We start from the raw sequence: 27,825 nt of genomic DNA, 5'->3' as shown, positions 1-27,825 counted from the left end.
TATCAGATTACAATACTCGAGGCCAGTTTTCGAATGTGAAAACTTGATTGAAATTTTTTACATCATATTGTATAATTGGGTGTCTCCGTAACCACATTGGTTGCGCGTTCGTTTAGTAAGCGATCGATCGTGAGTTCAAAACTCAGGGCCCCCATTGACCATCTTTGTGTTGTTACAGAATAACTACGTCCACGCAACAATCATCAGTATCCACCACCTCTCTTAGGGAGGCTGCCATGCAAACAAATTTTTGTATTACTCGAGAACTATTCAAGTAAATGAAACCAAATTAGGTATATTGAGGTTAATCCATGTAATGCAGAAACATGTTATTTGCAAGTGGTTGAAAAATCTCGAACGAGAATTATGTCTGAAAATAATCCGACATTATAATGATGAGTTTCGGTAGAAATACTAGCATTTTTTAAGTAATAGGTAAATTCAACGGGGTCAATTAGAAGATCAATCAATGAACAGTTCTGCGATTGGACTCATGAACTTGCGCTTAGTAAGAAAACGTGAATGTTTTAAGGTATTGATAACAAAAAACAAATTTTGGGCGGGACGAAGTTTGCCGGGTCAGCTAGTAACTTTGAAACACAGAAACCCTTTGAAAGCCTGTATTCCGAATGTAACATATATAACACAGAAACCCGAGATGAACATGGTTAATAATCCATTTCAAGTAACAAAATTCATGATATGAATTGTCCAATAAAACCATTCCAAAGTTTGCTTGCAAATAAAATTTATTTCATTTTATAAATATACAATATTTACATGCCTTATAACACTTTTTTAGCAGCTGCAAAAAAAAAAATTAAGTGATTGTAAAATCGGGCAATATCTGGCAAAAATTGGCAATAGCGCAGATGACAAGCGGGTCGGTTTCCCGAGCCGAAGGATGGGGGGGGGCTTCGAATCCCGCCATTGTCTAAAGTATTTTTCGGATTGGAAATTAGTTCGACAACCCTTGAGCAGCGAGCATATCGTTGTGCTTGCCACACAACCCAAGCGCGTTAAATGCACTTATGGGGATTTTCAAACAAAAGATTCAATTGTTTTGTTAGTGGCAATTCACTTATTGCACTGAGCTTGCCAAAGTGAATATTTTGGGTGCAAACAATCGGCGCCAAAGGGGAGCATGAACTGGTTAAAATTGAGGCTTAGTGTTTTGTATTATAGAGGCTTTACACTTTAAAGTTTATTTGAATTAAAGTTTCCTTTCATTCCAAAGTAATATCCATAACATCCAAACAAGGAAATAATTTGTTTGTCCTGCGTCAACAATACGTCAACAAACATGTCTTGGACTAATTTTACTGGATCTATCAGCTCCAATCAATAAATGAATGCAATATATTTTGGGCTTAGAATGAAAGGGGTGTAAGTGATTTGATCGATTTCTCTACATCGACTCTCTCTTTTGGTCATAACTTAGCTGCAAATACATTCCTAGCTGAATTTGACAATGCGGAAGACAGGTCAGAGCCTCATCTATCGGATTCTATAGCAAACTCAAATTGGAACGTTTTTGAAGTTGAGTTATTAACTGAAGAAAAAGTTGATGAAGAGAAATCGATCAAGTCACTTACACCCCTTGCATTCTAAGCCCCTCAAATAAAAAGTCAGCCCCTCATTTCGCATATCCACATTTTTTCATCAGTCGGTGTTTCCAGTTTCGAAGAGATCAACATTCTCTCAACCCACCGGCAGAATCCACTCCACGCGCTGCGAATCTTCAACAGCAAGGTGTGCAATATAGTCACAAACACCATTAAACCAACTCAACAATTCTCAGCTTATACTCCACACTCTCTTCCTTTTTCATCATCTCTCCCGCTTTTGCTCGTACGTTCTTCAGAATGAAGTATCGATATGTTGGCCGACTTCGCTCGCCATCATTGGTGTGCATCCCCCTGAGAATCAAGCACTGTTTACTGTAAAACCGCCACAGCATATCGACGAGGAGATTCTCTCGCGATAGTCGTTCGCCTACTTTTCCGCTGAATTCTCGGCTTTTCGGTTCTGCTCCGCAGAGTGGCTCATTCGGTTTTTTGGCTAACATAAAACGGGTGTGTTAACATATTAACGGTGACGTCCTCTTTGGGGGGAAGCAAAAAAAAGGAAAGGTATATCGTAGCACAATTCTTAGCTGGAACTGCCACCAAGAACACAGAATCAGCGAATACCGAGTAGGAGGAAGAACCTGCGATCGACACCTGCTGGTAATTCTATTTTTTCTTCGTTCGAATGAAAGCAAGTTGATTTGGGCTGTTCCCGAAGGTGCGTTTTCTTCCGAGGAAAGATATGACGGTTTTTTTTTCAGGACAGATGTTCTATTCCGGAAAGGTCCAGTGACGGAAATCATAGAAAAGTGAAATAAATGTGATTGGTTAACCAGATTGTGGGAATCTCTCCGAAAAGTGGTGTCCGATTCAAGCAGGCGGTGAAAAAAGTGCTGATCAAAGATGGAAAGCGAAACCAGCTGAAGTGGGTGGAAAAGTTAAATGTGAAAAATCGAAAATCAAGTGAACGAAAAAAAAAATAAAGGAAAACTGTTGAGATGAAAAAGGTCTAGAGTGAAAATACAACACACATTCACACACGCAAATACGTTCGCGAATCCCAGCAGAGTGTCTGAAGCAAGAAGAGAAAACGGTCCGAACACATCGAAAGGACGCAATCGGGGAGTGCGAAAGGATTACACTTTTTTTTTTTGTTGTTGCTCACTTTCTCTCACGCACGTTCGTCCTCGTTTCGCTTGACGCTCGAGTGAGAAACAGTAGTGTAGTGTGCTGTGTGGTGTAGTGGTAGTGGTCTCTTAGTGTTCGATCCATTCCTGGTGAGAAGGATTAAACAACGTAACAGGCCATCGCCTCGCAGTCTCGTGGAGTGTCAAGAGTGGCTGCTCGTGTATTCCGAGAGCACTCTCTCTCTCACACATTTTTGCACACCCTTGCTGGAAAGTCGAGAGGAAGAACGGAAAAGGATTTAAATTTCACACGCTTTGGCGTCTAGCAGCAAGTGCAGGATTTTAATGCGGAGCAGCTGTAACTAAAACATAACTCGACTGGGGCGTTACTGAGAAGGTAAGTCACAATGGGTCGATGTGGCCTTTCCCTATGAACTAGCTAAAGCTGGGGAGTTCCACGATGTTTGGGTACGAAGGCAAGTTGTGGGTGGATGGGAGCGGTCACGTTGCTAAATTTATTCATGTATTAAGTATTGATTATTACGTAAATATGTAATTGGCGTAGGTTGTCGATATCATCCGTGGGTCGAGGTAACGAAGTATGCTTGAAATTAGGAGGAATTGTTGTGGGCTGAATGTACCATGGTGCTCATGTTATGAGTGGTCCCATCATCCCATGGCGAATATTCAATATTAAAAAAAAAAGATTCTCAATTCGTTTCATCTGTTTACCCAAAAGATTACGACGGTACGTATCCTCCTATCCTGCCGTAAGATTTGCTAAAGCTATTTATCATATATCTTCTCCAAATATATTTTCCCATCGTTACGGTGAGAAATGCAAATATTGGGAAAAATAATTTCAATTTGTTACTTCATCTGTTTGTTCCTCCCTCCACTTCACTTGAAATGTGCCTCCCATACCGGCGCACACACACGAGGCAAACCGGATCATTCTGAATACTATCGGGATGTGTCTTCCGATCCGGATATAATCCCCGTAAAGTTTTGTCGCTGTGCCACCATACGATTCCCCTTATAGCTAATGGTTCTAATGGTTGATAAAAACATCGATGGGAGATGAGTGGATCGTAACTGGATAAGCATGATTATGATTGTGTTCCCTGTGCAATGGCTCCCAGGCCAGCCTTCCGTTTGGATGACATTCCATAGCAAAACAGTTATCGAAAGTGGTCATACACAGCTGCCGGTGAAATTGGTACGATTTTAATGGAAAATCATGTATCACCATACTGCTGAAATGGGTACTGTAATTATATTTTGCTGTTCTTTAGAATCATTTAGGATCATGTATAATTGGTATATTGATGAACTTAATTGCTATTCCTAATCCACTTTTCAATGGGTATAAACGGAACAGGAATCGGATAATGGATTATCATACACTTCGCCAACTTCGATGCTCTCATACAAGTTTGCTCTAGTGAGTATTGTATTTGTTTCATTATTACGGAAATTCTACCGTTGGCTGGTAACATATTTCGATCGTCGTTAACTGCTGTGTCACTCAGAGATGACTGATAACTGTCAGTGATCACTATCACTATGCGTCGAGCACTATAAAATTGTGACAACTAGGGAATCAATCTCCAGTCTTTCGCCGCGAGATTGCAGTAAGCTTGATATGATTCAAATCTTGAATTTCAAAACATCTTTTCGGATTCTGATATTGAAATTGCGTGTTTCACTCAATACTGTTTGAAGTCTAAAATCAGTCTTTCGAAATGCTCCACGGACAGCAGATGGCTGTCTGTATAGAAGGCAATGACTTACTACTGACTGAGTGCTACACTTAGGCGTCGTGCACAAATTACGTAACGCTAAAAATGCGATTTTTTGACCGCCTTCTCCCCTCCCCTATGTAACAAAAAGTAACGCAAGACAAACCCCCCTCCCCCTTATGTTACGTAACGCTAATCTTTACACAAGTCAAAGTCAACTAATTTTTCAACTAATCGAATTGCAAAAAAAAGCTCTAGAACTTTTTCACATAAACGAATACGCACTATTATCCACTATAGAATGGCCATTATCCACTTTTTTGGCCATTAAACAGTGTCTCATTACTCAAAATGGTACTTTTTCGCGAAATTAATGTGGTTTTTGGATACAATAGAGCCTTTTCTTTTATTTGGCTATTATAAAATTAATTTACAAATTCATATTAATGGTGAAAAACTAAAAATATGTTTGATTACATTTGTCTCAAATTCCGAACACCCAAAAATGCAATTTAAAAAAAATCATAACTTTTTAGCTACTAGACCGATTCAGATGATCGATATATCAAATCAAAGCCATTTCCAATTTAGCCATTGTTACGGACAGCTGAGGCTTATCGCGAATCGAGTTAGAGATCCATAAGATAAGCACTATTTGAGATTATATTTAGAAAAGACCTCCAAGCGAGGTATAGAAACGTTTAGAAAGGACCAATGTAAGGCAATTAAAAGATGTAAGAGCTCAAGTGTTTTGTTAGGCTAGAAAACGCTTGTAGTCCGAAATTATTGCCGGTCATAAATTCAGAATGGACGAATATTTAAATAGCGTCCGGTAAACAATTTAATGCATGCATCATTTAGGATGCATTTTTATTACCCTTTTCCATCCCTAGCTGCGCTCAGCCAGATACACCAGCAGGGTGTAATAAAATAAAAGGATGTTATTTAGAGCGAAGGATGGAAAGGGGAAATCCAAGAATAAGATAGGCGCACCGACGAGGTGCTATAAACTTAAGGTATTTTCTTAGGGTAGTGCAGCCGTCTCAGACTGCACGTTACCATACGCTAGAAGAAGGGACAAGGAAGGTAGATGATCTAAACGAAACCGATATGTTATCGGTTTTCAAGAGAGAGAGAGGAGATGTTCCTCGTCAATCTTAGTTTAAGGAACCATGTATATATTGTGAAACTTTTGAATAAATTTTTTAGTATTGTAACAGAACTCACGCGAAAGCGTTAAAATTTTTCTTTCAATAGAGAAATTTTTCATGGTGGCTCCAGAGAGGAGCAAGTTTTTCCTTTTATTTAAGTACAAAATGTGTTAATTTGCGAACTCTTCTCGGCAGTGGATGCCAGAGGTGATGTTCGTGAAATCTTCTCAGCAGTGAATGCGAGAAGTGTGAATTTGTGAATTCTCAAAGGCAGTGGATGCCTAAAAAGTGCATTTCTTTCGTGAATTTTATCAAAAGGCAGTGGATGCCTAAAAAGTGTATTTTCGCGAATTTTCCTAAGGCAGTGGATGCCTAAAGAGTTTATTATTTTCGCGAATTTTCCTAAGGCAGTGGATGCCTAAAGAGTTTATTATTTTCGCGAATTTTCCTAAGGCAGTGGATGCCTAAAGAGTGTATTATTTTCACGAACTTTCCTAAGGCAGTGGATGCCTAAAGAGTGTATTATTTTCGCGAATTTTCCTAAGGCAGTGGATGCCTAAAGAGTGTATTATTTTCGCGAACTTTCCTAAGGCAGTGGATGCCTAAAGAGTGTATTATTTTCGCGAACTTTCCTAAGGCAGTGGATGCCTAAAGAGTGTATTCTTTTCGCGAACTTTCCTAAGGCAGTGGATGCCTAAAGAGTGTATTCGTTTCGCGAACTTTACTAAAGCAGTGGATGCTATATACACACATAAATATATGTTAATTCAAGTACCAGAAGGCAGTTATTATAAATATGACCAACTGCCGCACCAGCACGTGGTCGTGGAGTTAGAAGCAAGAGGTAGCAGCAGTATCCTCGGCACAATCGGAGAGACCATCGCTAGAGATACCAGGAACTGTCAACCAGCGGAACCAGAAGCAAGCGGTGGCATTAGATGCAGCAGCACCAGCATTGGCACTATCAGAAGTGACAAGAACAATCCGAGCCAGAAGGTTTGGACCACTCAAGAACCAGTCGGCACCAGCAGCAGCAGTAGTATCCCAGCACCAGATGAGTTAATCGAAAAACAGGTATAGAATTAATCTATATTAAGAATTATAGGGGTTGCGATAGCAACCATGGGAGTTTTTAAAATAGGGGCCAAGAGAGCAAAGAAATGATAAAGGAATAAATTCGTACGGTCAAGTGAGCCAACATTAAAATATAAACAATAAAATTAGTAGGAATATGGAAAACACATACAAGATGATTACCACTAAATACTTCACACGTAATGTGAAGGGTCACTGTCACCTATGTCACGAGTCTGATGAGGAACAGATGATTTATTGTTGCGAGTGTGAGCGATGGTTCCACTTGAGTTGCACTAATCTAAAGCAAGCCCCTCTAACGGGTGATCGGTGGATCTGTGTCAAATGCACAGATCTAGAATATAATTATTCGAAGAAAGTGCGAATAAGTGACTTAATAGGAATACTCGCTACTAGCATATATCCTAGTGGGTGGGGAAATTATTATAAGGAGGATATGCCAACCAAGCCGCCTCCATTTAGGGTAATTAGTGAATTGCATAGGCGAGTAAATGGCAATTCTGAATCTGAGTTTAGAAACTCAGAGGAATGCCATCAATTAAAAATGCCTCCTCCTTGGAATCCTGATCTAGTTGATTGCAGGAGGAAAGGTAATGATTCAGATGACAAAGTATTTGAATCATCTAAAGTAACCAGATTAATTGCACCTCCTCCGTGGAACCCTAAGTTGGCTAGGTATATGAGGAGGAAAAATGACAATTCATCTGAGTCAGAAGATTCAGATGATGAAGACAAACTTGAAGTGATACAAGTTGAAATGAATGAAAAACTAGGAGATGTTAGTCCTCAGAGCGGTGAAGATGGCTGCTCATTCCCAGTGAGGAAAGAGCCATTTAAAACCATATCAGTCGCAAAACGCGAATCTGATTATGAGAATAGTTTGCCCGCAATAGGCAAAACGGGTATCATCACAGATGTATGGGCTGTGATAGAAGAAAATACGAAAACCTCCACAGAAAGAGGAATTATGGCGGAAAAGAAAAAACCATGCGTGATGCATGAAGTCAGGGCGGATGAGATATCTGCAAATAAAGAAATAGCGGATTCCAATAATGGAAACGCTAAAAATTTTAAGATAGAAAAACTATCTATCAACCTTCAAGATCCAGAATGGGAAAGGCCAGCTACTGGATTAATTAAGAATTCTGTTGCAACACTGATTGTTGAACAGAAAATAAAATACCCAACTGAAAAACGGTTTGAAGAAATAGAACCACCTGTAGCAGTAGAGGAAGTAGTCCTCAGAAATAGAACAAAAATATTAGCAAAATTTTATTTGAAGACGAAAGCCTGGCGTGAAGGTTTTAAAAAATTCCTTAGAAGTGCAAAGTTCATCCCAAAAATTGGGAGCCAATGTAAAACCAAAAGTGTTATCATCAAGATGGATGATTCATCACAAGATGCTAACATACAATTTGAAAACTCAACAAATATAGAGATTTGTGTTATTGAGCCTCCGAGGAAGGTAGCGCCAGAAATAACACCAAAGGAATTGTTTATAAATGAATCTTCATTTCTTCCAAGGAGAAATAATTCCCACAATAGAAAATCATATTCAGTCGATAATTATAGTATTGGAAATCTCGATAAATACTGTACCCCAGATTACCAGTATCCTCGACGTCGTATCAAAAACGACTTCCACTCTGTAACCGCGAGTTACACTATTGTACCATCATTAACGAAATATGATGAATATTCTATTTTGCAAAATTTGTGACATGTTGACAATATTTAGTCATAGGGCAACACATATAAAATAATGCGATCGTTATAGTTAAAAGCCATAGATTCGTATAAAATAGGACTACTTATAATTGAAAAATTATGGCTCTGAATAACTTTCAAATCTTTAGAAGACTGTTTCCTAAGTATTAGGGGCGTCTATTTACCTGTATGACAACGAGAGCAATACATCTTGAGTTAGCGCAAGATATGAGTTCGGATTCTTTCATTATATGTTTCCGCAATTTGCAAAATTATGGCCCAGATAGGGAAATTATTACCGTAGATCAAAACTATAAACTCTCTAATATAGAGGTTGGAAAGTTTGTTTTTCAACGTTTGTAATATGTTGATATTCTTTATATCTATATAAAGTATAGAAAATCTTAAGCTTGATAAAATATAAAGACGAAAATCTTAAAATGGAAATTTAACAAAACTGTTAACTGAATTAATTAGAAAATATTTTTAGGCAAATGATTTGCTTGAAGTTCAGCAAGTGAGCTGCTGAAAGACTTTAATACAATTTAAGATACAATTGTTTCGTTATAAAATGGACCCAATAAAATGATAACTTGTAAGGTCCAAAATATCAATTAGAGCAAAAAAGAAGAGACTGTCTGGTCAAGCGTCAAGCATTTGGAATGCTCAAAACATTACTCTGATGGGTTAAAAGTATAGCAAGTATTCTGCTGAAAAATATACATTGACCACTAAAGAAAAAAATTATGGCGCAGCAAGTGATATGCTGAAGCCAGTTTCTATACGAATGATTGGCTCAAAGCTCAGTAAGTGAATTGCTGAAAGGAGCGATATCAACTGTAAATTAGTTGATGGTAGAAAAAATTAAAAATACAGCTATGAAGAATTTGGAAGACTGATTTGTTAGCAAGTGGATTGCTTAACCTTCAGCAAGTGATTTGCTGAAGGGGTCAAAACCAAAAGTTTCTTTTTTAAGCAAGTGAATTGCTTAAAACTCAGCAAGTGGATTGCTGAGAGCAACAACATCACCAGTAAGTCGGTTGATGAAATACAGCATGTGAGATGCTGAAGAAAGATTTTTTAAACAAGTGGTTTGCGAAGCTCAGCATGTGAGTTGCTGAGAATATGATCAATGCATTATTCAAATGAATATTAAAAGCATAGCTTCCAGTCTTAACTGAGGGAAAGATTGGAGATGGTTAACTATACAATATAGATGACATTATGAGTTATTTGAATACAAGTAACAGGAAAAAAATTGAATGAAATTTTTAAATGTATTTCAAAGTATATCACACTATGAGAGCATGAGTTGCATGCATAAAGAAAACGACTGGAAAAAGTTTATGTGAGCTACGATCAGTCGTATTATATGATTAGTCGGAACAGTTACATGAGAACTGAGGCTTTAAAATTGGATTTAGTATTCAGAGACAAACTTTAATGTTAATACTTGCTGAAGGAACGGTAATTGTACTACCAAAAGATTAGCACATTGACTAATTATTTCAAAAGGATGTTTTGAGAAAAACAATATCAGCAATGTAACAAGACAGCTAGCAAAGGGATGTTGGATTCAAGATTCCTTTCTTGGCAACGAGATAACTTAGCATTAAAATGGAACGTTGTGTTTGATGAAAGAAAATCTTATAAGAGAAAAGAAAATGTAATTTGCATTTCCTTTAATGGAAAATATTATATAACACTGAACCTCAATGAATAATTTTCCAAAAAGAAACTTGAAGTTAGTTTATATAATTAACGGTTATATCAAATTACTAGTGAGAGCAATTATTCGAAATTTACGAATGTTTACGATTAGTTTGCATAACTGTATGCAGAATAAAAATGAAACAAAAAATACTATTATTAATAAAACAAATAATAAGTTATGTTTTCTAGTATAAACTTGTAAGTGTAAGTGTAAGGAAAAGATAATAATGTGAGTGAAATCAAATCACACAATAAAACACAGAATAAAGCGATACAGCTACAGATGGAAATATGTTCAAGCAAATGTATATGATTTAGAACATGTAGAACGACTATCAAAAATTTAAATTAAAATGTAGAAAAGAATGATAATACTGAAGAATTTGGTAAATCTATGTAGTAGATTTACGGAGTCCGGAATGTTACGGACAGCTGAGGCTTATCGCGAATCGAGTTAGAGATCCATAAGATAAGCACTATTTGAGATTATATTTAGAAAAGACCTCCAAGCGAGGTATAGAAACGTTTAGAAAGGACCAATGTAAGGCAATTAAAAGATGTAAGAGCTCAAGTGTTTTGTTAGGCTAGAAAACGCTTGTAGTCCGAAATTATTGCCGGTCATAAATTCAGAATGGACGAATATTTAAATAGCGTCCGGTAAACAATTTAATGCATGCATCATTTAGGATGCATTTTTATTACCCTTTTCCATCCCTAGCTGCGCTCAGCCAGATACACCAGCAGGGTGTAATAAAATAAAAGGATGTTATTTAGAGCGAAGGATGGAAAGGGGAAATCCAAGAATAAGATAGGCGCACCGACGAGGTGCTATAAACTTAAGGTATTTTCTTAGGGTAGTGCAGCCGTCTCAGACTGCACGTTACCATACGCTAGAAGAAGGGACAAGGAAGGTAGATGATCTAAACGAAACCGATATGTTATCGGTTTTCAAGAGAGAGAGAGGAGATGTTCCTCGTCAATCTTAGTTTAAGGAACCATGTATATATTGTGAAACTTTTGAATAAATTTTTTAGTATTGTAACAGAACTCACGCGAAAGCGTTAAAATTTTTCTTTCAATAGAGAAATTTTTCAGCCATTCTTATTTGGAAAAATATAACACTCCCGAAAATTTGGATATTGTGCTTCGAAGCTTGATTCAAATTCCGAATTTGCTAACGCAAACATTTTATCGCTGGTTTTCACAGACACTTTTTTGCAAATGCTTAGTATTTTAAGTTATATACAGTATCGATACCTGTGAATGATGTTAAAATGAAGCCTACACCGCAAAGAATGTCAAGGTATTTATTATTCAATTAGCTGACCCGGCAAACTTCGTCCCGCCCAAAAATTATTTTTCGTTATCACATCCACGTTTTCTTATTAAGCGCTGTTGTGTTTCATTTGTATGGCAGAATCAGCCTCCCCCCCCCCTTTCCCCTTAAGAGAGGGGGGAAAATTATCTAACCACCATAGATTAATTTATTGCACCCTAAAACTTCCACATGTGAAATTTAATTTCATTTGTTCGATTAATTCTCGAGTTATGCAGAAATTTGTGCTTCATTTGTATGGCGCACCCCCCCCCCCCCCCCCTCAAACTGTCACGAAAACCTTCTCCGGCCCCAAAAACCCCTACATACCAATTTTCATGTCGATCGGTTCAGTAGTTTCCGATCCCTTAAGAATCAGATAGACAGAAAGACAGACAGACATCACTCCATTTTTATATATATACTAACTGACCCGGCAAACTTCGTCCCGCCCAAAATTTGTTTTATGTTATCAATATCTTCAAACATTCACGTTTTTTTACTATGAGCAAGTTCATGGGTCCAATCGCAGAGCTGTTCATTGATTGATCTTCTGATCGACCCCATTGAATTTACCTTTTACTATAAAATTCTTAGTATTTCTAACAAAACTCATCATCAGATTATTTTCAGACACAATTCTTTTTCAACCACTTGCAAATAACATGTTTCTGCGTTACATGGTATAAATGTTTGATACAGAAAATATGATAGAATAAAGACATCCCTAAATCTGACAATTCCTTCCTTGAGTTCTGCTCCTATCAACACACTCGGCGATACTTTTTTATTGGTATAGAAAGAAGAAGATATAAGATTGCGTTTCATCGTGCGTAAAACATACGGAAATTTAATTTTCCCTTTTTCCTTCAGAGTTTTCCGAAAATTTTCAATTGTCATGTTTGGTTGGAATATTTTTGGTTGAAATATGTGTAATATTTTTATGGAACCCCCTCTCAATTCCAGAGGAGGGAGGGGTGTCATACAATCATAGAAACATTTCTCATACCCAAAAACCCTCACATCCCATATTGCGTTCGGAGAGTCTAACCACCATAGAATCATTTATTGCACCCTAAAACCTCCATCTGCCAAATTTCGTTTCATTTGCTCGATTAATTCCCGAGTAATGTAGAAATTTGTGTTTTATTTGTAAGGCAGCCCTCCCCTTAGAGAGGGTGGAGGGGTCTCAAACTATCACGAAAACCTTCCCCGGCCCCAAAAACCGAGTCCATAAGAATCAGACAGACAGACAGAAATCCTTTTTTATATATATAGATAGATTATTGAAATATTAAAGTTCAGTAAATTTACATTGAAAAATGAAGTGTTCGGAATTTGAGACAAAACGGTACTTTCGAACTATCCAGTTATTTTAGGTAACTAAATCGTCATCCTCAAAATTGAAAAAAATAGACCAAAACAAACTCTTCTTACCTCAAAATTTTTTACCACCTTCATGAAATGTATCTTTTTTATATGTGTGAGCTACTGGTGTAATAATGTGACAAACGAATACACTGTTGCCGAATTTGTATGGTCGTTTTGTTTCAAAAAGGCCAATGCGCGCTTTTGCCATGTGCGCATCCCGCACTACTCTATAGATAAAAATTAAAAGCACAATTTTTATCGATAGAAACATACACGGGAAAGGGTGGTAAAGACGAACACCTTAACCCATTTTAGGCCAAGCGTTCGAAAAATCGAACAGCAACTTTGATAATTTTTCATGTCTTTTGACAGGAAACATATGATAATATTTTTGCACCAAATGATAGCCTTATTTATTAGCTACCACTTATATCGATTTCATTCAATTTTGAGTAACTTTATTGGATAATAAATTCGATTTAAAGCAAGTATGTTTGGAAGGTATTTTCAATTTCAATTAAAAACCCCAATAAAATACCAAAATATGTGAAGTTTTCTACAGTATTGCTTTGATAAAAGAACATACATTGTGATATAGAGCGAAAATCATTCGATTGAGCCGCATACATGAAAATAACAGCCGGGGAAATTGAGTGTTCGAAAAATCGAACGTTGGCCATAACGAACATTTTTTTTCTGCTGAATCAACACCAACACATCTAACCTCCGCTGCGCATTTTGGTTTGTTTACTTTAGAAGACGGAAGGTTTTTCATTTATTCTTGCATTTTCAGTTGTGAATGTTTGCAAATATCGATTAATTTAGCAAATATTATTGGAAATCTGTATGATTTTTTGTCCGTAACAACCTTAGGTGATGGCGGCCCGTAGAATTTCTTTTGTGGGGGAGCTGGAGGAAATGATCAGTACGTGTAACGAGGATTCTAATGAGATTGTTTGTGTGAATATTCTTCCGCCGGACCGAATAATAACCTCCCAACCCTCTATGCCATTGTTTTTAGCAGTACTCTGGTACTTTGCAGGTTTTGGAAAATGTTCGATTTTTTCGGGAAATGGATAATTGGAGAGACTAGTTTTTAAGCATTGACATTTTCCACAGTTAACAATAAAAATAACAGCATATGCTTTCGTTTAAAAGAAAAAGCCTGTCAGTAATAAGTTAAAATTACATGAAATAAGAAATGCCACATCTCACCTTAGGTGGATTAATTTGGATTTATACTTAGAGACCTCCATTCTCCTGTTCTTGTTCTTCCGGGAATCCAAAATTGATGCATTTATGAATACCGTATATTTGCTATTTGAAGTGACTTTTAGTTCGCAGTATGTTTGTACTTGCAAAAAAATGTGCGGGTTTCGGCCAATGTTCGATTTTTCGAACAGTCATTTCCCGGAAAATGGAAGATGGGAAAAAAATAATTCTTGAACATTGGAGTTCCTTTAGCGTTAATAATCGAAAATACAACAATGGCTTTCGTCAAAAAAATAATTTTTACAGCTTGGTCGTTAATGGGTTAAGTAAACGTTAATTTTTTTTCGTGAATTTCACAAAAAACGGACACTTCGCGGGAAAGATGGAAATCAAATGAAAATTCAAAATTATGTACTCAATAAGTTTTGGAGGTCTTCAAATAGACCGTAAAAATGATCGACCAACAAGGCTACACTAAGTTACCTTCAAGGGCTTGTAATTTTTCTCATTTTTTCATGTCTAAAATAGCTTCCGGCATTCGGAATGACAAATTCTGACTATGTTTTCAAAAAACCGCTCTGCTGATTCGTCCATGATATGTAGTTGCACTTGCAAACGCAGTTAGTGACTTGATTAGTATTTTTTTATCAATATTTCTGAAGTGATGACAAAACACTCACGTAACGAAAAATACCCCAAAAAATTACTCGATAACAATGAGAACCTTATTTTATGCAGACAAAAATTTATATCGAGCTACTTTTTGTAGACAGCTCTTTTTTACAATTTTAACAAACCTGCCAGCCAGGTGTACGCAGCAAGTGTCAAAGGTATTGATACTGACTGCATTGAAAGTTTGAATATCAGTAAAATTAGAAATAAAAACGAAATTTATCAATCATACATAAGTGTCTGTCTTTCCCGACATTCCCCTACATCTATTCAATTATATATGCTCCGTTTTGTTCTACAATCTTTCATTAGTTTGAAAATACAGGGTGTTTCAGATTCAACGCTCACGCAACAAATTTTAATAACTTCTACAAAAGTGAACCGATTTTTATTTTTGAAAAACGAAAATAAAGCTTATTTTAGGACAGTTTCGATGTGACCATCCCTTTTTTCGATAACGCGTTTTAAGCGGTGAACAAAATTTTTCTTCAAGTGTCACCAAATTTTGTGGCTTATTAACATAGCAACGATCCTTCACGTACCCCCAGAGGAAGTAATCGACGACGAGAAATGTTGAAATTCTTACCATTGAAGGACAAAGTTTCATTAAGGCTTTAGTTGTTCGAGTAATACGGTTTCACTAAAAACACACGTTCTTTTAAATTGTACATCTTGACACTAAAAACCATCCGATCAGACTGAACGAGTAGCCGTATATTATTGTCCCGAAGCGGGGAATGCAGTTACCATCGACGAAGCGAAAGAAATTTTTTATAAGGAGCTATTCGATTTTTTTGCGTGAGCGTTTAGTCTGAAAGACCCTGTACCTTGCCCTTAACAATTTTTTTAACAATACTAAACAAGCGATAATCTAAAGTTTTTTTTTCATCGCCCGTCACGAGTTGCTTCAATAAAGGCGTTTCCGTTTCGTTTATAAGCGTAGTCGCCGATGAAGATGCGATCCATGAAATGCTTTCCCGTCAAATTGTGCGGAATCCATACATCTTAGCGATTTACGCAACCCAATTCACCAGACGCTCATAAACAGTGGTTGTAGGCAGGGTTGCCAACTGTTATTTACAAAAATCAGGGAAAATGAAAATAAAAAATCAGGATAAATCAGGATAGGTCATTTTGGTATGTCCGGAAAGTTTCAGGAGAGCAAAGGCATCATTGTTTAGACAGACATACATTTATTCAATTTTATGTGCACAGTTATGTTCCACAATCTTTCGCCATGTTTCATATAGCTTTAAAATTTTATCTTACCAGATCATGTTCACTTACTCGTCGAAAACTGTTCAAGGTATTTTTTATGCTGTCCAAAGAATCGAAGTTCTTGCCCTTGAATGAATTTCGTATAAACCTCAACCTGTGATAATCTGAGGGTGTAATGACCGGTTGGTTTGAGAGCTGATGATATAGCACTTCCTACCGTGACTCCAAAATAATTTATTGTGTAATTTATCGAGACATGCAGTTTGGCGTTGGTCTGATTAAAAGGCGACGTCTATCACGTAGACGATTTGTTTCAAATTTTGTGGAACCCACATCTTCTTCTTCTTCTTCAATGGCACTAACGTTCCTAGAGGAACTTCGCCGTCTCAACGTAGTATTACTTGCGTCATTTTTATTAGTACTTAGTTGAGATTTCTATGCCAAATAACACGCCTTGAATGCATTCTGAGTGGCAAGCTCTAGAGAATACGCGTGATCACAGTGCAAGTCGGAGGAAATTTCTTTGACGAAAAATTCCCCCGACCAGAACGGGAATCGAACCCGAACACCCGGCATGTTAGTTATGACGCTAACCACTCGGCCACGGGAGCACAACTATGTGGAACCCACATAGGGTCCCGAAATACGTAAACAAGCTTCACCAGATGCTCATCAACGGTGGATTTAGATATCTGTATTGAATTTGCTAATTCATTTGGCGTATACTGCGGATTACTTTTGATTAACGTCTCGATTTATTCACCATCAACGGCGGCCGAATTTGCTGCGAAAACATAAGGAAACCTTTATCTTTGTTTTTTCAGTTCTACATAATTCTTAGTGGCTAATATTCTTTCCATTATTTCCGTACCCAGTCTATTAATAATCTTTGTTTTATTACTTTTATTACTTTGTTTTACACCTCAGCAAACTTTCACTTGTCCGTTTTTAGGCTTTTCCTTGACATGAGAAAGAAAAAAATCTCGCAAAAATATCCTCAATTTTCATTCATTCAATTGGCGTAGACGGTTTTATTTTCTGTCATTGTGAAACGAAAAACATAATGGATTTTCTGATGGATTAAACGCACTACGTTTTTTAAGCATTATTGCGTAAAAATAAATAATAAACGAAAGAAAGAGCAATCACTATACGAGGGAGAACCAGAGAGGTTTTTATGTAGGCTATTCTGACAGCTCTCATTTCCAACCAGTAATTTTTTGACAGAAATCCCTGTATACATCCTACGGATCCTTTTCATTGAGATAAAATAAAAATAAACCCGTTAAAAAAAAATCAGGATCATTTCAGAAAAATCTGGTGAAATCGAGTGTTTGTCAGGATGTCAGGATACGAGCCAAAAAGTCTTGGAAATCCTGAAAAAACAGGAAAGTTGGCATCTCTGGTTGTAGGTATCTATGGCTATTCTAATGAATTACGTGTCGTATGCCGTATGTTTTTCTGTATAAGCATTTCGATTTGGTAATCATCAGTGACGGCACGAACCTTCCGACAACTAAATAGTTATAATAGTGACGTGAACGTGGTTATTTGCACATTCTTCTCATCTAATCAGTTAGCCATAATAAATACTCTCAGGCGCCGTCAGATGAAAAAAAAATTCAACACTTCGCGCCGGCTCATCATCAAGTGTACGTGAAGGGCGCCGGATCGGATGTTCTTTTTCCAAAAACATTTTAAGAGTGGCATCAATACACCGCTTTCGAGTTTAGTGTTTCTAATCAGCACACTCATCATTAGCAAAACAAATTTTCTCGAAAATAAAGATTGATTCTCGCAACACGATGGAAGCATTCTCCTTTTTTGTTCCGACCATTTGGCTTATTAGCATTCTCAGCGTTTACTTCGGCGGCTCAAATGCATCGAAAGATGCTCGAGAGCTTCTATTCTCGAAAACGGAAATGAAAACACGAGATCAAATTTGTTTCGTTCATTAATGGAACCATTGTTTTATTTCATCACAAAAAAACTAGCTACGATAAGCTATACATAAATTTGCTACCGATCGAAATTGGACCTACATTGGGGGACAATACTTTTGTGCTATTTGTGGCATTTTGTGGTTCGATTGCGCCAATACATTTCATTCAATTTTAAACCCATGGCGCCATCTTCAATATATTTCTAGCTCTGGGCTCCCTCCTCTACATTTTGGCTGCTGCTGGCTTTCGCTTAGCGGCGGCAGACGTGGGAATTGAATTAGTTACCTAATTTTCCGCCATCACTTCTTGGCTGGACTTGCTGTGAGAAAACAAAACAAAAGCCGCGAGTTGCAAAAATCCATTTTGGTGTGATTTGGTTGTGTTGCATTGACCTCGCTTATTTGCACGCTGAAATTATTGTGACAATTTTAAGCTACTCGCAAGATGGAAAAAAAACTTTCCAATTTTGTGTGCCCTGAATTTGCATTGGCCATCGATCGTTTTCGTTAATAATAGCTTGTCGAAAAATTGGCTTTTAATTACGGATGTGTCCACATCCCGTCGTCACTGCAGCTATCGATATCACGGAACGCGTACACCATGTGACACTCCATCATGCGGGCGATAATATAATATAAAGGACCCTACGAAAAAGGGTATGGAGAGAATGAATGGACCGCGTCGAGGAACATCATAATTGACCCCTTGTTATTATTTTTTTTTGTCTGTTTGTTGTTTGGAGCGACGAGAATGAACGTATCGAAGCGTAACAGCGAAAAGATCAACAATAGCATGCACAAATTATGCAACCGCGTTTCGCTCAACGAAGGGTTTCCAACGAGTAAAGAAGCGCAGTGACGGAGTAAAATCCGCAATCGTTTTCAAAAATTTATGGACACTCTGAAAAGTATCGCGCGATGTTGTGTTCAAAGGAGTGTTTGCAATATACTGATACTCTTATTTTTCATAGTGTTGCGCCACAAAATACAGAATGGAGGTCGACAAAAAACGGAAACTAACCTCTATTGGGCTGACTGTATTTCAGCATGCACTTGCGCTGACCGCTGCTATCGTCGCCACCGCCGCCGTCATCGTTGATATCTACAGCAACAACAACGATATCATCGATGAGTTCGAATTGCGTTCTTTTGTCTCTCACATTTTAACAGAACGGGATATTCAACGAAGTAGTGTGTGTATTGAGTGCAGGATCTTTCTTTTGATTATTTCCTTTCTTCTTGTCCGCGCTGTTTTCGTTTAGGGACAGTACGTTTTACCTTTTTGCTTCCCTTGTTTAAGTTCTCTCGGTTTTTTTTTTGCTCTTGTTGGTTCCGGCCCTGAGGGGGATAAGCGGTTTTTTTTCCTGAACCTGGAACACAATTCACCTACTTTGCTCTCGTCATCGGGCAGACTTTTTTTTCTCTCTCTTTTTCTAGTTGCATGCTGTGAGTAAGGTGCAGTGAGCAGTCAGCGGGGAGGAGGTAGGAGTGAGGTGATCACCGCACCGGTGTAAAAGATGACTTTCGATCGGCTTGGACGAATTGTGAATAGCAGGAATAGAAATGAGAGCGATGCAGTTTGGGTGTGGGGAACGAGACATTCAACGCTCTCTATGGAATCACTTAGCAGGGAATGTGCGATTTTGCGCAATGGCACACCGAATGAAGGAGCTGAAAGTTGTTGAGTACATACAACTTGACAATTCATATTTACCTATTTTAGTAATATCATTGTAAAGTCTGCTTCATTTAATATTGGAACAAATTCTTTTGCTCATTGTGGCGCTCCTAGTGGACGGATTTGGAAACTTTTTTCACCCACGTGTCGGGAAATTCATTACCTTTCACCATGTATTTATGTCATAACACCGAACGATAGCATTTTGTAAACAACCGCCATGGAAGCCGAACGGAGAGATAAAATTGTGCACAGTTTTCTTGAAAATCCATTGTTGTCGGCCTCTAAGCTAGCTAAACAGCTTAAAATGCTCAGAAATACCGTATGGCGTGTTATCAAGCAGTACAAGGAAACACTGACGACGGCTCGGAAGCCGCATTCGAAGCGTCGGAGTGGAACTGTCAACCGGAAACTGCGTGGGAAAGTCATCAAGGCCGTCAAGAGGAATCCCAATCTTTCAGACCGCGATTTGGCCAATAAGTTCCAGGCCGCTCACAGTACGGTGCGACGAATTCGTCTCCGGGAAGGAATAAGGTCATTCCGAGCCAGCAAACAGCCAAATCGGACGCTGAAACAGAACAATGTGGCCAGAATCCGTGCTCGAAAGCTGTACGACCAAGTGCTGACCAAGTTCGACGGATGTATTCTGATGGACGATGAGACCTACGTGAAGGCGGACTTTGGGCAAATCCCAGGTCAAAAATTTTATTTGGCGACGGCTCGGGGGGATGTACCTGCAAAATTTAAGTTCGTGTTTGCGGATAAATTCGCCCGCAAGTACATGATTTGGCAGGGGATATGCAGTTGTGGACAGAAAACCAAAGTCTTTCTCACTGACAAGACAATGACATCAGAAGTCTACAAAAAAGAGTGCCTACAGAAACGGATTCTGCCGTTTATTCGTGCCCACGACCGTCCAGTAATGTTTTGGCTCGCAAGCTGCCATTACAGCAAAACGGTTATGGAATGGTACGCAACGAACGGGGTCAGCGTAATACCGAAGGACCTCAACCCCCCAAACTGCCCCCAGTTCCGGCCGATAGAGAAATACTGGGCAATCACGAAGCGGAGGCTTAAGGCAAAGGGAAAACTTGTTAGGAACATGACTCAAATGAAGAACTGGTGGAATCAAATCGCCAAAACGGTGGACGAAAAGGGTGTGCGCCGCCTAATGTGCCGTATTACGGGAAAAGTACGAGAAATTCTTCGAAACTGCAATGAATAATTTTTTTAATTTTTTTTACGAAAGAGTAAAGAAAATGCTACATTTGTATGAAAAACAAATTAAATTATTCGTTAATAAATGACTGAACTACACGCAATTGTTTGTGTTCCAATATTAAATGAAGCAGACTTTAATACGAACCGCAAGGGCAAGATGCGAAAAACTTTTTTATCGACCATTCGCCTACTATGTTGATAACTCGGTAATGCTTAGGGAACTCATTGCGAGTTCATTATTCAGTTCGTTTTTTTATTGTAAAAAGTTCAAACTACACAGTTCTTTTACCTCTAGAAAATTGCGGGTCCCTGGGATTAAAATCAAAATTGGTCGCGGACGCGAAACCATACGACTATACAGTGTTTTGGTGCCATTTGACGGATTGTTACATTTCGGAGGTCGGACAACCTTTGTGCTACATCTTGGTTCTCGGGAACTACTGAACTACTGAACGACTGACGGCTCTAAATGCCATTTTTGACAAGCTCGAGCTTGAACCTAATTTCTCTTAGATTCTGAGAACTGTTCCAGTCAAGTATGGATTGCTTGAAAGAAAAGATGTTTTAAATATATATATATATTTTTTTTTGTATTTTGACATAGGACTACGTCTAGCATATGGGGGTAAAATAAAAATCTAAAATGAAGATGTAAGAATGATGGTTTTGATTGGAAATATTTCTACGCATCTATCATAAAAAAGGTAATGTATATTTTTTCTAGAAAGAGCTAAATAAATGTAAAAAGTCAAGCATTATCTAAACGCGCTAAATCCCACATTTTGATTGGCTCAAACTTCACTCCGCAAATCGTACTGACCAAAAAAAAATACTAGAGTAACAACGATTTGAAATAAGCTTTGCGCAGTGGCGATATCGTAACCAATGAGGTACATCCGAGGTGCGATTATTGCTAGTTGAAAAAAAGAGAAAAGAAACGATTTGAATAAATCAATACTACTGAGAAAACGAACGTTTGATTGCCGTCAATATCGAACCATCCAGGGGGAAATAAAAAAAAATAAAACAACGGCATCGACATACGCACGCTAGCTGGGTATCAAACAGTATTTCTAAATGCTGATGTCACTTAAAGGGTGTCCCACATCAAACTGCATCACGAAAAAAACGCTGTTATTTAATCATTACTCATCGGGTATTTTCTCTTGAAATTTTGAGTAGAAGTAGTTTAGAGTGTATTGTTTACAGTGTATTTTTATCGCTGTCAGTTTTTCGAGAATTGTAGAAATAGCGTCACCCGGAAAGCAACGTCGCGAATTAATTTTGGGCAAGCACCTGGAAAATCCTCTCATCGTAACATCAGAAAACAGCTTGAAATCGTGCAGTCAACGGTGAGTCGTGTGATTAAACATTATTATGAAATTCCGAGCATCGAACGGAAGGAGAAATGCGGTCAGAATTGATATTCTATTAGTGATCAGGATTACAAGCGTTTCGTGAAAGAGTTTAAGCGGAATCCCAGTATATGCAACTTCAAACAAATGATTACTAAGCCAACGATAGTCCTACGTGTACCTTGCGGTTGTATCACAAGTATAACCCATCCCTGTTTTTTGATAATTGCTTTTGATCGTCAGGAAATATGTTCTTACTGTAGCGTAGCGATAATTTCCACTGGCTTATACAGGTCGGACTTGATTATATACAGACTCGATTATATTTGATTCGATTATACACAGTTTGAAAAAAAAAATGTTTACATTTCAAATATGACTTGTTTCAAGAAAAAATGTAACCTCTGAACGTTAAGGTGGTTAAGGTGTAAAGTGGGGTAAAAATCGTGGTTTTTGAAGATAATGCTTGAATTTTCACCATGAATTGTTTACAGGTAAACTTCGATAAAACGTACATTTCACTTTCAAAATTGTAAGTTGTATCGAATTGTACGTTATATCGAAGCATAATAAAGTACTCACAATCGTAGTCTATAATACATTATTGTGTTGCTGTTTTAGTACAGTTAATGAATAGCTTCAATCAGAAAACGAACCCAGCCTTTCTCATGATGTTTCCCTTCGTACTGTTGAGTAAAGCTTGATTCATTTAGAATCCGGAATCATAAAACCAGCTGTATTTTGGGATTGATTGAAGGTACAAAACTTGTTTTAGCATCACAATACAGATAATTTATTGTTCTTTCAGAAAAAAAAATTCCTTTACACTTTGGAAATGTGTACGTTATATCGAGGTAAAATGTACGTTATATCGAGTGACGTTATATCGAGGGTACGTTCTAACGAGGGTACGTTATATCGAAGTTTCCCTGTATATCTATATTGCAGTGAAATTAAGAAAAAAGTTGGGTGTCAAAGAACAAATTTAAGAGTGGTTTGAGAAATTTAATTTGATTGATAGAAACAGTCAAGTTCAATGTGAATTTTTGGGATAAATCTAATTACCACAAATTGAAAATTACTAACTTTGAACTTTTCACTTCCAAAACAGTTATTTAAATCCACTAATTTAGATGTTCCACTACTATATCCTGTACTAAATTATCTCATCTTTAAAATAAAGGCAACATAATTGGCTTACGCTGCGTACTTTTTAGTGTAGAGCCAATTAAAGGCAACAGAGTCCGAAACAAAAAAAAAAGTTCTATAACTCTGTCATTGTTGAAATTCGAGTATATGCGTAGAAGGATTTTTTTCATCAAATATGATCATCTATCATATTCTGAGAGAGATTCTGAGATATTTTTTTCATGTGAGAAAGGTGACTTTTAAGGGGATGAATCAAAAATTAAATTCATCTTTTATTTTCAATAATCGTAGAATATATGCATCAAAAACGAATAAAAATATTTTTTTTTACAGGATTCGATTATATACGGTGAAAAGAGATCAGAGACTGTATATAATCGAGTCCGCGCTGTAGTTCACGCGCTGTAGTTTTTTTTTATTTTATTCTATTCTATTCTTCTACCACAATTCTTACACACATAACACATAACATTTAAAAAAAACTTTGTCAGCCATACAATAGATAACATCAACTATTAGGAAGTTTATCCTTGTGATATTGTTTAATTCTTTCTAATGTAACTAACATCCCTAGAGGAACGTCGTCGTCTCAACCTCTCTCTATTTTGGACATGATGTGATAAACTGTGATAAATAATCTTTTGACTGAATGAATGAAAATTGCAACAATCTTCTCCAATAACGTAACTTCTCATCACAACCGATAATGTTACCTTTTACGTAAAGAATTTACTGTAAACAATAATCCATAGCATATTTTTGGAAACAATAATAAAACAAAAAACAAATAACAAATATACAAATAAAGAGTTCATCCATGTCCATACTAGCTTCTCAGAAAAAATCAATATTTCGCCGCCATCAATTATGTGACGTGAGGAATTATATGTAAGCAATAATTCACAATACAATTTTAATAAGAATAATCACAATTTAATAACAAATCGTTATCAGCGACTTGCATGGCTGAGGGGTTGTTGGTGTCAGTGAAATCATACAAAGTGGATTTTTTTTTATTAATTTTCGATGCAGACTGGGGATGTCTTATCAATAAAGTTAATAACAAAGTCAAAACATGCACTGCGGGTATTTTTTCGCCCTTTGAAACTTATTCCAGTTATATTTGGGTCAATTTAATTGACCTTAAGATAACTTTTCGGACACAACGAATGTCAAACGATTGCGTAGCTTATTCATTCAGTCATCAGTCATCACAATTATCAACATTTGTGGATAGTCAACATCGATTCTCATGTCATTTCCCAAGAACATGGAACCAAAAACGGTTCCGGGAATCGTTTGCGATTTCATACAGTAAAAAAAATAAAAGGATGGTGACCAAGACCATGATCTGTCTTTGTACAAATTTTTCAGACATTTTGAAACCAAGAACCTGATTATAGATTTTTTAGGTTTTATGCTGAATTTACAGATTGTTTAAAATAACGATCCAATATTATCCAATGGATATGGCTTGATGTCAATAATATTTTTTCCCATCTGACCTATTTTATTCATATAACATTTCAATCAGTCTAAACAGTCATCTCTTTTTGATATTCATATATCCTTTCTCATATTTGATCTAAGGCGAAAAGATGCAAAATTCTGCGTTATCGCATTACAATAAATAAATAACAGTGTATAGTATTTTTAGTAAAGCACCGTGAATGTGAATTTAAACCGTGCGGTCATAATGTTGTAAAAACTTATTTTGCTTTGAAAGTTCTTGTTTCGAAAATTAAAAAATATAATAAAAGAAATATCGATACGCTCTGATGTAGGATTTCATTTTCGGGGAAATACAGGAGGTTCAAATTAAAAAGCTAGATATCGGTCACGTAGCGAAAATTGTTCAAAACTTGATTTTATGATGGATATTTTTGCATGAATCGATTTGGACACTTCCTAGCAATTTTATGCAATCAAATTATACAATTTCCAATCGTCAATATATTAAAATAACATTGAAAATAGAGTTGAATTTCAATATGTCCTCTCTCCTCTCTCATTGCCAGTACAAACGAACTTCTACGGATCTTCTACAACAAATTACATACCATACTTTTTTTTCTCACTCACCTATTGACAATAAATTATTAACATTTTTGCTCCTATATTGTAATTGGGGTGGAATCGAATCTCAGCAATAGTAATGTTTTCCTGCTGAGATTTGAAAGCATACTTCCATGAAAGGTACCCGTATGTTCAATATTCGTCCCGTTTGCAAACAATGCAAGAAATATTATTCCTCCTGGGCAACTAAAACGCAAATGATTGAGAAGAAAATAATTTAATCCTCTCACATAACAGTTCAGCTGAAAAGTTCATAAGGTTGACGTCTAGATGGCCCCTCTTTCAAAAATCTACTATCACAAAGCATCATCTTTCAATGGATACGTGTCAAAATTTGACAGCAATCGGTCGATTGGTTCGTGAGTTACAGCATTGAGAGTGAAGCAACTTTTGTTATTGTGAAAAACATGGCAAATTGGACTTCGAATTGCTTCCGCATACACCGTATTCTCCAGATCTGGCTATTTTCTGTTCGCAGACCTGAAGAAATTTAAGACCGATGATGAAGTGATTACCGACACTGAGGCCTATTTTGGAAAAACCGAAAAAGTACTATAAAAATGATATTGAAAAGTTGCAAGACCGCTATAATCGCTGTATCGCTGTATGTTGAATAATAAAATTGAATTTTGCAAAAAAAATATAGTTTTACTGTGTTACCTTATAAACTTTTCAGCCGAACTGTTAAAATAACACTCATTTGTTGGCCTCCAGCGTCGTAATTTGGGCATAACAATCGTTCCGAGCAAATCCAGTAACAGGTGAAACCTCTTGCTCACGTTCATGAATGTATTAATTATTTATCACAAAATTGCACTGCTGTTTGTAATATCTTCCATTCTTCCCGTATTCTCTGCTCGTTAGCTGGATTGAAACTGTGTTTTAAATCGCGGATGGCTATGTTAGAAACGGGCAGAAACGAATGCATTCGTTGCACGTTATTGACGGTGATTTTATTGGTATGCGAATCATCAGAATTCGTTCATAGCGTTATTAACGTTAATTTTTTTAATAAAAATGTGACCTGTTTTCTGATTTGGCACCCGTACTGGAAGACGTAGTCCTACGTCAATCAATTGGTGACAGTATATAATCGAGTCCGTTCTGTGAATAAATTGTTCTCATAAAACCCCAAATAGTTCAACAGAATCTGGCAGCGATCGTTGAAAACAAATTACTAAAAATTCTCAATGTGTCTTGGTGACACATTTTGGTAATCATCCTGAATCATTAAAGTTCAATAACAACTGAAGAAACTCGTATTGAAATTGCGTCAAAATGACAACATACCTTTCTTTCACTGATATTTTATTTGTAAGCACTGAGCTAAACTAGAAAGATGACAACCATTTCTTCCTATCTAATTTCCAATTCGAAATGAACGAAAACAATGAAGTTGGAATATTATTGAATGAATATTTTAAATTGTAACGCGCGTTGGTTATTTCTCATACTGTATTATTCGTAATAGGCTTCAAAGATAATATTCAAAATCCAGGAAATGTTTGTGACGAACTCGAATAAATCATAGATTGAACAATTAGATAACATGATTGGTTAGGTTTTTATTGAATTGATAAATATAAACTTATATTTTTCAACTCAATAAAAGCCAAAGCCAAAAAGGCAATCATGATACCAATTGAACAATCAATAATCGGCTCCAGTTCTGATATTCTAATTATCTCAATAGCTGCATTAAGTTTGATCTTTCAACAATTCCAATTAGGGGACACTAAACAAACAATGAAGCACTCTCCGTTACTTTATAGCACCATCGATGCTTGCCCTTGAAGTGGTCAAATTCGAATACTTTTCCCATCCACAACTTTTCAACGCCAAGAATCACTCTCCTAAACGGAGAGCATTTTGCTGGTCCGCTTTGGAGATCTGTCCGCCTTTCCGCTTTCCGTGTGTATTGTTTTATCACTTCTCGACTTTACGGCTCGATCCGTCCCACTTCGCCCTCTCTCCTGGTCGCAGTTTTACCTGCGCTTGCATTTTCGGTGAATGAAATCGACGATTTTTCCCTCGTCAACATATTGACTTTGTTCACTCCCTCTGCGCGCCTGTTGGGTGCGCTGTGGGAATTTACGAGATGTTGAGTTTAAACCAGGGGAACCGTAGCTCGATTCAGAAACGGCGAATTCCAATTTCTTCATTACATTGCCTTCCGCAGCGACGGTGGCGTTAAGAAGGAAGTTTCATAAAAGTTTACGTCTTACCCATCATCGACTGGGTTCTAGCCTCTACTCCATGGGAGAAAGATTTTCCCCATTTGTGCGCACAAGTAATTTGGGCAGAGCCAAAGAAGAGTTCGTTTATTAGGGAGTAGAGTTTTTCTTCGGAACGAATCTATTCATTTGGTTCTTGGGATGATTCCTCCAACTAGCCATGAAGAATTGAAGCTGTTCCTTGAAGTGTGTGTGTGTGTGTGTGTGCTCTATGGTGGGAAAAAATATATCCGCACTGCACTACTGCGACCATTAACGCGAAGGTCGAGTGCCTAATTC

General features: G+C 37.2%; 1 protein-coding gene and 1 pseudogene across 2 annotated transcripts in view; both read left to right on the top strand.

Annotated features, from left to right (window-relative positions):
- The first annotated feature begins 1,909 nt into the window (after window positions 1-1,909).
- The window catches only part of LOC129779100 (protein turtle), a 111,778-nt gene continuing 85,862 nt past the window's right edge, over window positions 1,910-27,825 (top strand). The window contains exons 1-2 of one of the 2 annotated variants that reach the window (XM_055786371.1): window positions 1,910-2,228; window positions 2,330-3,092. The gene's annotated coding sequence lies outside the window, so the exon portion shown is untranslated. The remainder of the gene's footprint in view (window positions 2,229-2,329; window positions 3,093-27,825) is intronic. The other variant, XM_055786370.1, reaches the window with a different exon arrangement.
- Window positions 21,589-21,709, top strand: LOC129780697 (U4 spliceosomal RNA; annotated as a pseudogene).

The sequence above is a fragment of the Toxorhynchites rutilus genome, chromosome 3 (genome assembly GCF_029784135.1).
Source record: "Toxorhynchites rutilus septentrionalis strain SRP chromosome 3, ASM2978413v1, whole genome shotgun sequence".
In the NCBI taxonomy this organism is placed as follows: domain Eukaryota; kingdom Metazoa; phylum Arthropoda; class Insecta; order Diptera; family Culicidae; genus Toxorhynchites; species Toxorhynchites rutilus.
Note: the sequence above shows the minus strand (reverse complement) of the source record. Positions and strands in the feature narration are given on the sequence as shown.